This window comes from Cherax quadricarinatus, chromosome 3, assembly GCF_038502225.1.
Source record: "Cherax quadricarinatus isolate ZL_2023a chromosome 3, ASM3850222v1, whole genome shotgun sequence".
Classification (NCBI taxonomy): Eukaryota; Metazoa; Arthropoda; class Malacostraca; order Decapoda; family Parastacidae; genus Cherax; species Cherax quadricarinatus.
This window is the reverse complement of record NC_091294.1, coordinates 67,378,458-67,392,941: the sequence shown is the minus strand read 5'-3', so window position 1 is coordinate 67,392,941 and position 14,484 is coordinate 67,378,458.

The following is a 14,484-nucleotide window of genomic DNA, read 5'->3' as shown; positions in this document are numbered from 1 at the left end:
ATTGTGACTTTTTTTTTTTTATCCTGGAAAGCCCTCAATACATCCCGTCCTTGAGTGGCAACAGCCAGTTCTTCACCGGCTTGGTGTTAACATTTTGAGATTAAACTCTCATATTAACGTTACTGCAAATAAACTAATATATCTGCTGACCAGTACTAGACTGCTTAATTAACCTTCTTGGCGTGATTTCCCTTACAAGCCACACCAGACTAATATAACAACACATCTGAAAGAGATTTAATTATATTTTGCCGGCGAAGCAGCAGGTTTAATGAACATTGCTAAGAAACTCGGCCTTAACACTGGAAATAAAGATACATGAAGTCTCGTCAGGTTCATTTATGATCAAATATTCACTGTTGGTCTCCTCTTTTGTTAAGGTAATGATGTAGTGTTAAGAGGCACGTAAGTTCCTCCGTCTTCTATTAACCATGAATTAAGGAAAGAACCTGGACTTCACCTTACTAAACAGACAAATGCGAGAGTAATTATGCACATGGTAGATTATAGTGGAAAATAAACCTATTAGAAGATGCTATTGTCTCCTGTTTATTTTCCATGGATTACCTTTTAGCTTATTGTTATTGTAAGTACATAAAGGTGTGACTCGTAATTGGGGAGGCAAGAAAGGATTAACAGAGTGTATGGAGAAAGAAAACGAAAAATTCCAAAAACTGTAGTAGGTGAAAGACGAGGAAGTAAATAATGGTCTGTAAACTGCATGATGATGATAATGGAACAAGGGTAATAATGAATAGAAGAGTAACGGAGCGCAGGAATGGTGTAGATTCGATAATGTGAATAGATTACGTAGTAAATCTTGCAAGTAGAGCATCTCGTACCTGCTAGACACCTGAGTCTGGAAACTGTACGAGGCACAAGTACACTCTTCCCTCTTGTTGGACTGGCAAGCAGATTACTGGGATTTATATCAAGAAGGATAAGCAACAGAAGTCCAAACGTTATACTACAGCTCTACATATTATTAGTAAGGCCTTAGATAATGCAGCTCACGTTTGGTCTCCATGCTACAGAAAACATTCAGAGAAGAATGACAAAATCCATTGCACAAGAAATCTTACATATGAAGAAAGAATGAAACCCCTTAATATACTTTCTCTTGTAAGACGAAGAATGATGGGAGACAAGACTGAAGTGCATGAATGGAAAATGGACATAAAACAAGGAGATATTGTTACAAAATGCGACAGCTGTAAAGAACAGATATCTCCAGGGATTTCTAGGTCAACTTCTTGATCCCTCTCTAGTGTCTAGCCTATTTCTGGCTTCATAGCAGTTTGTCAAATAATATTCTAGTCTAGTTATCCTTTAAAGTTAATAGGCTTTTCAGTAGCACTTTAGTATTGCATCTGAATGAGTATAAACTCACTACATAAAATTTGAGATCTTTAATAACAAAGGTGTCTAAGTGGTAATAAACAGTTAATATATTTGATAAAATGAAGGAGATAAGTTCCCACACTACTGTTGCAATATATCATTGTATACTTACATAATATAGTTGGTGTACTAGCCTCCACTAGCAGTATATATAATATTGTAACCATGAACGAGTGGTATTTAATTGATAACAACACTGCGACTAGCCGGGGGATCGAATCCGTGTTGTTTTAGCCCACACGGTGACTGAAAATTCACGATGCTCTAACCCACTGGCCAATACAGTTCTACAAGAATCACGCGCCCAGCAGAGCTAGGTCTTATACCGTGAACCGAGGACATACGATGGTGTGGGTGCTTCAGAGCTAATTTCATTTTACTCCCCGTTTGGTGTACTAGCCTCTACAAGCAGTATATATAGCATTGTAACCACGAACGAGTAGTATTTAATCAACAACTCTACCACTAGCCAAGGGATCGAACCCGTGTTGTTTTAGGCCGCCTCATGGTGAGAGAAAATTCACGATGCTTTAACGCACTGGACCTTACAAACCTACAAGAATCACGTACCCAGGAGAGCTAGTTGTTACACCGTGATCCGAGGACATACGATGGTGCGAGTGCCTAAAACAACACGAGTTTGATCCCCCGGCTAGTTGCAGTGTTGTTATTGATTAAATACTGCTCCTTCGAGGACACAGTGGTGTAGGTGCCTCCCCAAACGGGGAGTGGAATGAAATTAGCTCAGAGGCAACCACACCACAGTACGTGCAGTCTATATATATATATATATATATATATATATATATATATATATATATATATATATATGTGTGTGTGTGTGTGTGTGTGTGTGTGTGTGTGTGTGTGTGTGTGTGTGTGTGTGTGTGTGTGTGTGTGTGTGTGTGTGTGTGTGTGTGTGTGTATCGTGCGGAATATGTAAAACTGGTCAATTAGCAAGAACTCATTTAAAATTAAGTCCTTTCTTAAATTTTCTCTTTTACGTTTAAGGATATATTTTTTTCATTAACGTTGATGTAAAGATTTATAATTTTGCACCAAAAGAATCTTAGAAAACTTACGTAACCTTATTGTAACAAGAACAATTTATTTTAGCCTAACCCAACTAAATATATTTTAGATTTCTTGACAGTAATTTAATACTGAACAAACACAGTGAAATATATTTTTTTCGTTAGGTTCATAATGATTTTGGCGAAATTATTGCATACACAAATTTTCGCTTGTCCTATATGGCAAGATGAGCGTTGCTATTTAAGCCAAGATCGCAAGTTCTGCCTATTCGGCACGACATATATATTATTATTTTATTTATTATCACACTGGCCGATTCCCACCAAGGCAGGGTGGCCCGAAAAAGAAAAACTTTCACCATCATTCACTCCATCACTGTCTTGCCAGAAGGGTGCTTTACATTACAGTTTTTAAACTGCAACATTAACACCCCTCCTTCAGAGTGCAGGCACTGTACTTCCCATCTCCAGGACTCAAGTCCGGCCTGCCGGTTTCCCTGAACCCCTTCATAAATGTTACTTTGCTCACACTCCAACAGCACGTCAAGTATTTGTAGATGAATGGTTCAGAGAACCGAGATGTTGATAAATTAGACACAAGTGCAACTCTTGGGTATCTTTATTGAGGAAACGTTTCGCCACACAGTGGCTTCATCAGTCCATACAAAGGAGAATCTTGAAGAACAGGAGGAGAATGAGGTAATCAGTCCCTCAACCTTGAGTCGATGTGGTCAGTCCATCAATCTTGAATAGAATACGGCATACGTGCTGAGAAGGAGCTTTTAAACCGTTGGCAGGAGAGGTGCAGCAGTCATAGGTGGTGTCACATTTGTTAGGTACGACACATATGCAACAGTTAGGTATCTTTACGTTTCGCCTACACAGTAGGCTTCTTCAGTCGAGTACAGAAAAGTTGATAGAAGCAGAAGATACTTGAAGACGATGTAATCAGTCCATCACCCTTAAAGTTTTGAGGTGGTCAGTCCCTCAGTCTGGAGAAGAGCATTGTTCCATAGTATGAAACAATATGGAGATGAAGTGACAGGATGGAGCCTTATATAGCGCCAGGAGGTGAGACGTAGGTCACTAGAAGAGGTAAGAACGCAGATGTTGGGAGGTCAGGTCCCTCTCAAATCCAGCCGTTCTCACTAGTAGAGGTTGTCGAAGTTGATTGCAGGTCTGTACCAAGATACCCTTGTGTTGCAGTGTCTGACAGATTGAACATTAAAATGGTATAAAATACCGACAGGTTGTTAGGTAAGACACATATGCAACAGTTGCAACTGTTGCATATGTATTTATATTTTATATATATATTTATATATATATTTATATATATATATATATTTATATATATATTTATATATATATTTATATATATATATATTTAAAATTAAGTCCTTTCTAAAATTTTCTCTAATACGTTTAAAGATATATTTTTTTCATTAATGTTGATGTAAAAATTTATAATTTTGCACCAAAAGGAACTTAGAAAATTTACCTAATCTTATTATAACAAGCGCAATTTATTTTAGCCTAACCCAACTAAAAATATTTTATATTTGTTTACAGTAATTTAATACTAAACAAACGCAGTGAAATATATTTTGTTCGTTAGGTTCAGAATGATTTTGGCGAAATTATTGCATACACAAGATCGCAAGTTCTGCCTATTCGGCACGACATATATATATATATATATATATATATATATATATATATATATATATATATATATATATATATATATATAATGTATATATATATATATATATATATATATATATATATATATATAATATATATATATATATATATATATATATATATATATATATAGGTAGTAGGTTGGTAGACAGCAACCACCCAGGGAAGTACTACCGTCCTGCCAGATGACTGTGAAACAAAAACCTGTAACTGTTTTGCATGATGGTAGGATTGCTGGTTTCTTTTTCTGTCTCATAAACACGCTAAGATAACAGGGATATCTTGCTACTCCTACTTACACTTTGGTCACACTTCATAGACACGCACATGCATATATATATATATATACATACATCTAGGTTTTTCTCCTTTTTCTAAATAGCTCTTGTTCTTTTTATTTCTTCTATTGTCCATGGGGAAGTGGAAAAGAATCTTTCCTCCGTAAGCCATGCGTGTCGTATGAGGCGACTAAAATGCCGGGAGCAATGGGCTAGTAACCCCTTCTCCTGTATACAATTACTAAAAAAGAGAAGAAGAAAAACTTTATAAAACTGGGTTGCTTAAATGTGCGTGGATGTAGTGCGGATGACAAGAAACAGATGATTGCTGATGTTATGAATGAAAAGAAGTTGGATGTCCTGGCCCTAAGCGAAACAAAGCTGAAGGGGGTAGGAGAGTTTCAGTGGGGGGAAATAAATGGGATTAAATCTGGAGTATCTGAGAGAGTTAGAGCAAAGGAAGGGGTAGCAGTAATGTTAAATGATCAGTTATGGAAGGAGAAAAGAGAATATGAATGTGTAAATTCAAGAATTATGTGGATTAAAGTAAAGGTTGGATGCGAGAAGTGGGTCATAATAAGCGTGTATGCACCTGGAGAAGAGAGGAATGCAGAGGAGAGAGAGAGATTTTGGGAGATGTTAAGTGAATGTATAGGAGCCTTTGAACCAAGTGAGAGAGTAATTGTGGTAGGGGACTTGAATGCTAAAGTAGGAGAAACTTTTAGAGAGGGTGTGGTAGGTAAGTTTGGGGTGCCAGGTGTAAATGATAATGGGAGCCCTTTGATTGAACTTTGTATAGAAAGGGGTTTAGTTATAGGTAATACATATTTTAAGAAAAAGAGGATAAATAAGTATACACGATATGATGTAGGGCGAAATGACAGTAGTTTGTTGGATTATGTATTGGTAGATAAAAGACTGTTGAGTAGACTTCAGGATGTACATGTTTATAGAGGGGCCACAGATATATCAGATCACTTTCTAGTTGTAGCTACACTGAGAGTAAAAGGTAGATGGGATACAAGGAGAATAGAAGCATCAGGGAAGAGAGAGGTAAAGGTTTATAAACTAAAAGAGGAGGCAGTTAGGGTAAGATATAAACAGCTATTGGAGGATAGATGGGCTAATGAGAGCATAGGCAATGGGGTCGAAGAGGTATGGGGTAGGTTTAAAAATGTAGTGTTAGAGTGTTCAGCAGAAGTTTGTGGTTACAGGAAAGTGGGTGCAGGAGGGAAGAGGAGCGATTGGTGGAATGATGATGTAAAGAGAGTAGTAAGGGAGAAAAAGTTAGCATATGAGAAGTTTTTACAAAGTAGAAGTGATGCAAGGAGGGAAGAGTATATGGAGAAAAAGAGAGAAGTTAAGAGAGTGGTGAAGCAATGTAAAAAGAGAGCAAATGAGAGAGTGGGTGAGATGTTATCAACAAATTTTGTTGAAAATAAGAAAAAGTTTTGGAGTGAGATTAACAAGTTAAGAAAGCCTAGAGAACAAATGGATTTGTCAGTTAAAAATAGGAGAGGAGAGTTATTAAATGGAGAGTTAGAGGTATTGGGAAGATGGAAGGAATATTTTGAGGAATTGTTAAATGTTGATGAAGATAGGGAAGCTGTGATTTCGTGTATAGGGCAAGGAGGAATAACATCTTGTAGGAGTGAGGAAGAGTCAGTTGTGAGTGTGGGGGAAGTTCGTGAGGCAGTAGGTAAAATGAAAGGGGGTAAGGCAGCCGGGATTGATGGGATAAAGATAGAAATGTTAAAAGCAGGTGGGGATATAGTTTTGGAGTGGTTGGTGCAATTATTTAATAAATGTATGGAAGAGGGTAAGGTACCTAGGGATTGGCAGAGAGCATGCATAGTTCCTTTGTATAAAGGCAAAGGGGATAAAAGAGAGTGCAAAAATTATAGGGGGATAAGTCTGTTGAGTGTACCTGGTAAAGTGTATGGTAGAGTTATAATTGAAAGAATTAAGAGTAAGACGGAGAATAGGATAGCAGATGAACAAGGAGGCTTTAGGAAAGGTAGGGGGTGTGTGGACCAGGTGTTTACAGTGAAACATATAAGTGAACAGTATTTAGATAAGGCTAAAGAGGTCTTTGTGGCATTTATGGATTTGGAAAAGGCGTATGACAGGGTGGATAGGGGGGCAATGTGGCAGATGTTGCAAGTGTATGGTGTAGGAGGTAGGTTACTGAAAGCAGTGAAGAGTTTTTACGAGGATAGTGAGGCTCAAGTTAGAGTATGTAGGAAAGAGGGGAATTTTTTCCCAGTAAAAGTAGGCCTTAGACAAGGATGTGTGATGTCACCGTGGTTGTTTAATATATTTATAGATGGGGTTGTAAGAGAAGTAAATGCGAGGGTCTTGGCAAGAGGCGTGGAGTTAAAAGATAAAGAATCACACACAAAGTGGGAGTTGTCACAGCTGCTCTTTGCTGATGACACTGTGCTCTTGGGAGATTCTGAAGAGAAGTTGCAGAGATTGGTGGATGAATTTGGTAGGGTGTGCAAAAGAAGAAAATTAAAGGTGAATACAGGAAAGAGTAAGGTTATGAGGATAACAAAAAGATTAGGTGATGAAAGATTGAATATCAGATTGGAGGGAGAGAGTATGGAGGAGGTGAACGTATTCAGATATTTGGGAGTGGACGTGTCAGCGGATGGGTCTATGAAAGATGAGGTGAATCATAGAATTGATGAGGGAAAAAGAGTGAGTGGTGCACTTAGGAGTCTGTGGAGACAAAGAACTTTGTCCTTGGAGGCAAAGAGGGGAATGTATGAGAGTATAGTTTTACCAACGCTCTTATATGGGTGTGAAGCGTGGGTGATGAATGTTGCAGCGAGGAGAAGGCTGGAGGCAGTGGAGATGTCATGTCTGAGGGCAATGTGTGGTGTGAATATAATGCAGAGAATTCGTAGTTTGGAAGTTAGGAGGAGGTGCGGGATTACCAAAACTGTTGTCCAGAGGGCTGAGGAAGGGTTGTTGAGGTGGTTCGGACATGTAGAGAGAATGGAGCGAAACAGAATGACTTCAAGAGTGTATCAGTCTGTAGTGGAAGGAAGGCGGGGTAGGGGTCGGCCTAGGAAGGGTTGGAGGGAGGGGGTAAAGGAGGTTTTGTGTGCGAGGGGCTTGGACTTCCAGCAGGCATGCGTGAGCGTGTTTGATAGGAGTGAATGGAGACAAATGGTTTTTAATACTTGACGTGCTGTTGGAGTGTGAGCAAAGTAACATTTATGAAGGGATTCAGGGAAACCGGCAGGCCGGACTTGAGTCCTGGAGATGGGAAGTACAGTGCCTGCACTCTGAAGGAGGGGTGTTAATGTTGCAGTTTAAAAACTGTAGTGTAAAGCACCCTTCTGGCAAGACAGTGATGGAGTGAATGATGGTGAAAGTTTTTCTTTTTCGGGCCACCCTGCCTTGGTGGGAATCGGCCGGTGTGATAATAAAAAAAAAAAAATATATATATATATATATAATATATATATCTATATATATATATATATATATATATATATATATATATATATATATATATATATATATATATATATATTTATTTATATATGTATATTGGGAGATGTTAAGTGAATGTATAGGAACCTTTGAACCAAGTGAGAGAGTAATTGTGGTAGGGGACCTGAATGCTAGCTAAATTAGGAGAAACTTTTAGAGAGGGTGTGGTAGGTAAGTTTGGAGTACCAGGAGTAAATGATAATGGGAGCCCTTTGATTGAACTTTGTATAGAAAGGGGTTTAGTTATAGGTAATACATATTTTAAGAAAAAGAGGATAAATAAGTATACAAGATATGATGTAGGGCGAAATGACAGTAGTTTGTTGGATTATGTATTGGTAGATAAAAGACTGTTGAGCAGGCTTCAGGATGTACATGTTTATAGGGGGGCCACAGATATATCAGATCACTTTCTAGTTGTAGCTACACTGAGAGTAAAAGGTAGATGGGGTGCAAGGAGAAAAGAAGCATCGGGGAAGAGAGAGGTGAAGGTTTATAAACTAAAAGAGAAGGCAGTTAGGGCAAGATATAAACAGCTATTGGAGGATAGATGGGCTAATGAGAGCATAGGCAATGGGGTCGAAGAGGTATGGGGTAGGTTTAAAAATGAAGTGTTAGAGTGTTCAGCAGAAGTTTGTGGTTACAGGAAAGTGGGTGCGTGAGAGAAGAGCGATTGGTGGAATGATGATGAAAAGAGAGTAGTAAGGGAGAAAAAGTTAGCATATGAGAAGTTTTTACAAAGTAGAAGTGATGCAAGGAGGGAAGAGTATATGGAGAAAAAGAGAGAGGTTAAGAGAGTGGTGAAGTAATGTAAAAAGAGAGCAAATGAGAGAGTGGGTGAGATGTTATCAACAAATTTTGTTGAAAATAAGAAAAAGTTTTGGAGTGAGATTAACAAGTTAAGGAAGCCTAGAGAACAAATGGATTTGTCAGTTAAAAATAGGAGAGGAGAGTTATTAAATGGAGAGTTAGAGGTATTGGGAAGATGGAGGGAATATTTTGAGGAATTGTTAAATGTTTTTGAAAATAGGGAAGCTGTGATTTCGTGTATAGGGCAAGGAGGAAAAACATCTTGTAGGAGTGAGGAAGAGCCAGTTGTAAGTGTGGGGGAAGTTCGTGAGGCAGTAGGTAAAATGAAAGGGGGTAACGCAGCCGGGATTGATGGGATAAAGACAGAAATGTTAAAAGCAGGTGGGGATATAGTTTTGGAGTGGTTGGTGCAATTATTTAATAAATGTATGGAAGAGGGTAAGGTACCTAGGGATTGGCAGAGAGCATGCATAGTTCCTTTGTATAAAGGCAAAGGGGACGAAAGAGAGTGCAAAAATTATAGGGGGATAAGTCTGTTGAGTATACCTGGTAAAGTGTATGGTAGAGTTATTATTGAAAGAATTAAGAGTAAGACGGAGAATAGGATAGCAGATGAACAAGGAGGCTTTAGGAAGGGTAGGGGGTGTGTGGACCAGGTGTTTACAGTGAAACATATAAATGAACAGTATTTAGATAAGGCTAAAGAGGTCTTTGTGGCATTTATGGATTTGGAAAAGGCGTATGACAGGGTGGATAGGGGGGCAATGTGGCAGATGTTGCTGGTGTATGGTGTAGGAGGTAGGTTACTGAAAGCAGTGAAGAGTTTTTACGAGGATAGTGAGGCTCAAGTTAGAGTATGTAGGAAAGAGGGAAATTATTTCCCAGGAAAAGTAGGCCTTAGACAAGGATGTGTGATGTCACCGTGGTTGTTTAATATATTTATAGATGGGGTTGTAAGAGAAGTAAATGCGAGGGTCTTGACAAGAGGTGTGGAGTTAAAAGATGAAGAATCACACATAAAGTGGGAGTTGTCACAGTTGCTCTTTGCTGATGACACTGTGCTCTTGGGAGATTCTGAAGAGAAGTTGCAGAGATTGGTGGATGAATTTGGTAGGGTGCGCAAAAGAAGAAAATTAAAAGTGAATACAGGAAAGAATAAGGTAATGAGGATAGCAAAAAGATTAGGTGATGAAATATTGGATATCAGATTGGAGGGAGAGAGTATGGAGGAGGTGAATGTATTCAGATATTTGGGAGTGGACGTGTCAGCGGATGGGTCGATGAAAGATGAGGTGAATCATAGAATTGATGAGGGGAAAAGGGTGAGTGGTGCACTTAGGAGTCTGTGGAGACAAAGAACTTTGTCCTTGGAGGCAAAGAGGGGAATGTATGAGAGTATAGTTTTACCAACGCTCTTATATGGGTGTGAAGCATGGGTGATGAATGTTGCAGCGAGGAGAAGGCTGGAGGCAGTGGAGATGTCATGTCTGAGAGCAATGTGTGGTGTGAATATAATGCAGAGAATTCGAAGTTTGGAAGTTAGGAGGAGGTGCGGGATTACCAAAACTGTTGTCCAGAGGGCTGAGGAAGGGTTGTTTAGGTGGTTCGGACATGTGGAGAGAATGGAGCGATACAGAATAACTTCAAGAGTGTATCAGTCTGTAGTGGAAGGAAGGCGGGGTAGGGGTCGGCCTAGGAAAGGTTGGAGGGAGGGAGTAAAGGAGGTTTTGTGTGCGACGGGCTTGGACTTCCAGCAGGAATGCGTGAGCGTGTTTGATAGGAGTGAATGGAGACAAATGGTTTTTAATACTTGACGTGCTGTTGGAGTGTGAGCAAAGTAACATTTATGAAGGGGTTCAGGGAAACCGGCAGGCCGGACTTGAGTCCTGGAGATGGGAAGTACAGTGCCTGCACTCTGAAGGAGGGGTGTTAATGTTGCAGTTTAAAAACTGTAGTGTAAAGCACCCTTCTGGCAAGACAGTGATGGAGTGAATGATGGTGAAAGTTTTTTTTTTCGGGCCAACCTGCCTTGATGGGAATCGGCCAGTGTGTTAATAAAAAAAATATATAAACATATATATATATATATACATATATATATATATATATATATATATATATATATATATATATATATATATATATATATATATATATATATATATATATATATAATGTATATTTTATCAAATGAAAATGCTGGCCCACTGATGGCTCCAACTTCATCCTGTTCCCTACTTGTATGTCTCATAACACTGAAAATGCTTTCAAATGAGCTGATGTAGGTAACAGCTCTTAGCTTGTCAATAAAGCTAGGGATCCTTAACCTTGTCAAACCCTGTGTAAAAGAGAGAGAGAGAGAGAGAGAGAGAGAGAGAGAGAGAGAGAGAGAGAGAGAGAGAGAGAGAGAGAGAGAGAGAGAGAGAGAGAGAGAGAGAGGAACATAGGTTAGAGGGTACGGAGAAGTACTATGGCTAGAAGGATATAGGAAAAGCAAAGCGAGAAGGATAGATGAAGGAACCACGCAGAGGAACAGAGGAAGTAACCATAGTGAGAGGGTCAGAGAAAGGAACCATAGTGAGAGGGTCAGAGAAAGGAACCATAGTGAGAGGGTCAGAGAAAGGAACCATAGTGAGAGGGTCAGAGAAAGGAACCATAGTGAGAGGGTCAGAGAAAGGAACCATAGTGAGAGGGTCAGAGAAAGGAACCATAGTGAGAGGGTCAGAGAAAGGAACCATAGTGAGAGGGTCAGAGAAAGGAACCATAGTGAGAGGGTCAGAGAAAGGAACCATAGTGAGAGGGTCAGAGAAAGGAACCATAGTGAGAGGGTCAGAGAAAGGAACCATAGTGAGAGGGTCAGAGAAAGGAACCATAGTGAGAGGGTCAGAGAAAGGAACCATAGTGAGAGGCACAGAGAAAGGAACTATAGTGAGAGGAACAGAGAAAGGAACCATAGTGAGAGGGTCAGAGAAAGGAACCATAGTGAGAGGGTCAGAGAAAGGAACCATAGTGAGAGGGTCAGAGAAAGGAACCATAGTGAGAGGGTCCGAGAAAGGAACCACAGTGAGAGGGTCAGAGAAAGGAACCATAGTGAGAGGGTCAGAGAAAGGAACCATAGTGAGAGGGTCAGAGAAAGGAACCATAGTGAGAGGGTCAGAGAAAGGAACCATAGTGAGAGGGTCAGAGAAAGGAACCATAGTGAGAGGGTCAGAGAAAGGAACCATAGTGAGAGGGTCAGAGAAAGGAACCATAGTGAGAGGGTCAGAGAAAGGAACCATAGTGAGAGGGTCAGAGAAAGGAACCATAGTGAGAGGGTCAGAGAAAGGAACCATAGTGAGAGGAACAGAGAAAGGAACTATAGTGAGAGGAACAGAGAAAGGAACCATAGTGAGAGGGTCAGAGAAAGGAACCATAGTGAGAGGGTCAGAGAAAGGAACCATAGTGAGAGGGTCAGAGAAAGGAACCATAGTGAGAGGGTCAGAGAAAGGAACCATAGTTAGAGGGACAGAGAAAGGAACCATAGTGAGAGGGACAGAGAAAGGAACCATAGTGAGAGGGTCAGAGAAAGGAACCATAGTGAGAGGGTCAGAGAAAGGAACCATAGTGAGAGGGACAGAGAAAGGAACCATAGTGAGAGGGACAGAGAAAGGAACCATAGTGAGAGGGTCAGAGAAAGGAACCATAGTGAGAGGGACAGAGAAAGGAACCATAGTGAGAGGGACAGAGAAAGGAACCATAGTGAGAGGGACAGAGAAAGGAACCATAGTGAGAGGGTCAGAGAAAGGAACCATAGTGAGAGGGTCAGAGAAAGTAACCATAGTGAGAGGGTCAGAGGAAGTAACCATAGTGAGAGGGTCAGAGAAAGTAACCATAGTGAGAGGGACAGAGAAAGGAACCATAGTGAGAGGGTCAGAGGAAGTAACCATAGTGAGAGGGACACAGAAAGGAACCATAGTGAGAGGGTCAGAGAAAGGAACCATAGTGAGAGGGTCAGAGGAAGTAACCATAGTGAGAGGGTCAGAGAAAGTAACCATAGTGAGAGGGACAGAGAAAGGAACCATAGTGAGAGGGACAGAGGAAGTAACCATAGTGAGAGGGTCAGAGAAAGTAACCATAGTGAGAGGGACAGAGAAAGTAACCATAGTGAGAGGGTCAGAGAAAGGAACCATAGTGAGAGGGACAGAGGAAGTAACCATAGTGAGAGGGACAGAGAAAGGAACCATAGTGAGAGGGTCAGAGAAAGGAACCATAGTGAGAGGGTCAGAGAAAGGAACCATAGTGAGAGGGTCAGAGAAAGGAACCATAGTGAGAGGGACAGAGAAAGGAACCATAGTGAGAGGGTCAGAGAAAGGAACCATAGTGAGAGGGTCAGAGAAAGTAACCATAGTGAGAGGGTCAGAGGAAGTAACCATAGTGAGAGGGTCAGAGAAAGTAACCATAGTGAGAGGGACAGAGAAAGGAACCATAGTGAGAGGGTCAGAGGAAGTAACCATAGTGAGAGGGTCAGAGAAAGTAACCATAGTGAGAGGGACAGAGAAAGGAACCATAGTGAGAGGGTCAGAGAAAGGAACCATAGTGAGAGGGTCAGAGAAAGGAACCATAGTGAGAGGGACAGAGGAAGTAACCATAGTGAGAGGGTCAGAGAAAGTAACCATAGTGAGAGGGTCAGAGAAAGGAACCATAGTGAGAGGGTCAGAGAAAGTAACCATAGTGAGAGGGTCAGAGAAAAGAACCATAGTGAGAGGGACAGAGGAAGTAACCATAGTGAGAGGGTCAGAGAAAGTAACCATAGTGAGAGGGATAGAGAAAGGAACCATAGTGAGAGGGTCAGAGAAAGGAACCATAGTGAGAGGGTCAGAAAAAGGAACCATAGTGAGAGGGACAGAGAAAGGAACCATAGTGAGAGGGTCAGAGAAAGGAACCATAGTGAGAGGGTCAGAGAAAGTAACCATAGTGAGAGGGTCAGAGGAAGTAACCATAGTGAGAGGGTCAGAGAAAGTAACCATAGTGAGAGGGACAGAGAAAGGAACCATAGTGAGAGGGTCAGAGGAAGTAACCATAGTGAGAGGGTCAGAGAAAGTAACCATAGTGAGAGGGACAGAGAAAGGAACCATAGTGAGAGGGTCAGAGAAAGGAACCATAGTGAGAGGGTCAGAGAAAGGAACCATAGTGAGAGGGACAGAGAAAGGAACCATAGTGAGAGGGTCAGAGAAAGGAACCATAGTGAGAGGGTCAGAGAAAGTAACCATAGTGAGAGGGTCAGAGGAAGTAACCATAGTGAGAGGGTCAGAGAAAGTAACCATAGTGAGAGGGACAGAGAAAGGAACCATAGTGAGAGGGTCAGAGAAAGGAACCATAGTGAGAGGGTCAGAGAAAGGAACCATAGTGAGAGGGTCAGAGGAGGTAACCATAGTGAGAGGGTCAGAGAAAGTAACCATAGTGAGAGGGACAGAGAAAGGAACCATAGTGAGAGGGTCAGAGAAAGGAACCATAGTGAGAGGGTCAGAGAAAGGAACCATAGTGAGAGGGACAGAGAAAGGAACCATAGTGAGAGGGTCAGAGAAAGGAACCATAGTGAGAGGGTCAGAGAAAGTAACCATAGTGAGAGGGACAGAGAAAGTAACCATAGTGAGAGGGACAGAGAAAGGAACCATAGTGAGAGGGTCAGAGAAAGGAACCATAGTGAGAGGGACAGAGGAAGTAACCATAGTGAGAGGGACAGAGAAAGGAACCATAGTGAGAGGGTC